The sequence below is a fragment of the Alosa sapidissima genome, chromosome 20 (genome assembly GCF_018492685.1).
Source record: "Alosa sapidissima isolate fAloSap1 chromosome 20, fAloSap1.pri, whole genome shotgun sequence".
NCBI classification, from domain to species: Eukaryota; Metazoa; Chordata; class Actinopteri; order Clupeiformes; family Clupeidae; genus Alosa; species Alosa sapidissima.
Genome location: NC_055976.1, coordinates 24,087,504 through 24,090,386, shown reverse-complemented (window position 1 = coordinate 24,090,386; position 2,883 = coordinate 24,087,504). Strand labels below are relative to the sequence as shown.

Here is a 2,883-nt window from a genome sequence, read left to right as displayed (position 1 = left end):
GCATACACTGCGCACAACCCTATCACTAGTGTCAGTCTACATAAATGACTGCGCTTGCCATCCTTGCAGTGCGCTATAGCATAAGGAGTGGTCGGTAGCCTAGAACTGCTGTTGTTACATGATGAACGACTGTCAGATAGAATAGAAAATACGATTAATCGGGATGCGACCCGCATGGCAACAGCAGCCTACAGTACATCTATTACCGTGATAGTGTTTTTACCTAACACATCACCTGCTAAACCTATCACCAAGTAGTCTGAAAACACCACTTTAATCTGCATCATCAATACGATGCGCTCCCTCTACTCAGGGAAAATTACGCATTGCCAACATATGATACGCCTCGGCACAAGCAATCGAGACGTTTATGTCAGTTTTCTAAATCAGTACTTTGCCTTACCTGAGAATGTCCTCGTCTGAGTCTTGCACGGCAAGGCGTTTAGGGAACTTCTGTAATCCGTGTGGGAGGTGAGCGGTTTAAATAGTAAATCACGCCCTTCTTCCCGGGTAACATGGAAACCAACCCGCGGCCTGTCATTGGCCCAATCTCGCGCATGGGAGCTGTCCGCTCACATGCAGGAAGAGAACCACACTTCCCTGCATGAATGAATGGGGATGCAGAAATGATCCCCAAGGTAATGAAGCTATATACTGCATGTCAACAATCTTCTTCATTTGGACTTGACAATGCATTTCCGCCCCTAATGATGAAGGCAGTGAATACCTTATGTCACATAGGATAGCTTTGGAATAGGTATTCACTGATAATTAGTGAGGAAATGCATTGTCAAGTCCCTTTAGCATAATGTTGTGTGGGAAACAAAATCAGTTTGGATGTGCAAGAGTAGGATACTGATGACGTTCCATTAGATATGACTATAGTTGTCTAGGCCAAGCTGGTTTGTTAGCGCTGCTTCTCAAAATTCAAATTTGCTGGTTGGTCTGGGCGCTCCCAGGCTAACCGTTTATGAGTCAAACTATAAAATACAACAGTGCAGGTTCTCTGCTGCGGAAGACAGCCTCCTCTGCCTCTAATGCATTTTGCGTTCATTTGAATGAAATGAAAGGTCCTCTTGATCCAGTACCTCTGGGAATGTGCACAATTTCCTCCATTCCAATAAGCTATTCATGCAAAGTAGGTGTAAATATAACGTGATATGGGAATTTAAATAGTCTAATACGTGGCAAGGCACAACCATTCCAGCATTTTGCTCCATGCGCATATGTAGAACATATGAAGCATAACATTAAGGCTAAGTTAGTAGATGCAGTACAACAAGAAATAGTATTTTCGAGTAAAGCAGTACCAAACTAGAATGACGTTTTCCACCATATACAGCATAAGCTAGATGTGCAGTGCATGGAGAACAACTTCATTACAATGGTTGAAATTCTTGAGTCCAGTGATACAGGACATGCAAAGCATGGCAATGCGTACACATAGACATAGCATAATAATTTGACCAGCATCAAATCAATATAATACGCCTGTGGCAAAGAAAAAAAAGTATACTTGGAGATGTTTTGTAAGGAGTCCTAATGTTTCTATACTGATCAAACTCCTGATCATGTGAACTGCTGATTAATTACTCTACCACATGATGGTATGACCTCATGGTGGACCCATTGTCACATATTGCTGCTACAACAACTTTTGATTATATCTCTAACCTTTGCCTTTTCTCACAGGAGAAACTAACTAGGAAGCAGGAAATGTAAATAATGTGCACATTGTCATGTCTTGATTAATGCACTCTCACTACAACAATGGTCTCAAGTCTCATCAAAGTACTTCTCATGTGACCCAAAATCAGCTGACCTCCAATCATGTGATCCATTTCAATGTAACCAACCACAAACTAGGTAAATTATTTAAGTGAGGTTCACAGAGCATTCTAGGAGCCATTTTGTAGTCAGAATCTCTGTAGACGTCACTGAGTTTTGCTATCTGAGGCAGTGTTATATTTTGCAAGAGAGATAGATTTGTGTGAAAAATGACACCTCTCCTTTTCATCCACCCACTCTCATATGGTAAACTTTTGAAAGACCTACAAAGACTGTGCAACAAAACATACACCCGCCTGCACTCAGTTTCATGTTTATTGCTGTGTATGTGTTTATGTCTTGTGTATGTAGTTGTATGTATGTGTCTTTGTACTAGGGAAGATTTAAACTGTGTGGGGATATTGGTCCCAGACCATCACCCCTCTTACATGGTTTAGCCCAAGGTCTTGATTGGGGTAATTGACTGGCCTATTTAAAGGCTGGCTAATTTCATGTTAGGGAGACTAGACTAGAAACACAGAAGACATGGGAAGATCCAGAGATCCAGCGATCCAGAGGGTTCCAGCAAGGGAAGTCAGAGTTTGATGTTTAATCTGAATAAGTATAAGTATATATACTTTTTTGATCCCGTGAGGGAAATTTGGTCTCTGCATTTAACCCAATCGGTGAATTAGTGAAACACACTCAGCACACAGTGAACACAGTGAGGTGAAGCACACACTAATCCCGGCGCAGTGAGCTGCCTGCTTCAACGGCGGCACTCGGGGAGCAGTGAGGGGTTAGGTGCCTTGCTCAAGGGCACTTCAGCCGCGGCCCACTGGTCGGGGCTTGAACCGGCAACCCTCCGGTTACATGTCCAGAGTGCTAACCAGTGGGCCACGGCTGGCCAGAATTGAAGTTTAGAAGTTAACCTTGCTTGCTGTAAGGCAAGGGAAGTTTGGCCTGGAGTTATGCAAGGTCGCCTTGTCTTTGATATGACACTGTTGCCTAATTGGAATGGCAAGTTAAATTGTTGCGCAACTTTCATGGGATTTTATGTCTGGATTCCTGTTGTTCTTCCTGGTGATTTCATGGACAATAAATGCATATATTTTT

At 42.7% G+C, this 2,883-nt stretch overlaps 1 protein-coding gene across 1 annotated transcript in view; it reads right to left on the bottom strand.

The window, feature by feature from the left end:
• Positions 1 to 527, bottom strand: part of tmsb1 (thymosin beta 1) — a 5,630-nt gene extending 5,103 nt beyond the window's left edge. Inside the window, exon 1 of the mRNA XM_042074203.1 lies at positions 404 to 527. The gene's annotated coding sequence lies outside the window, so the exon portion shown is untranslated. The remainder of the gene's footprint in view (positions 1 to 403) is intronic.
• Positions 528 to 2,883: the final 2,356 nt, after the last annotated feature.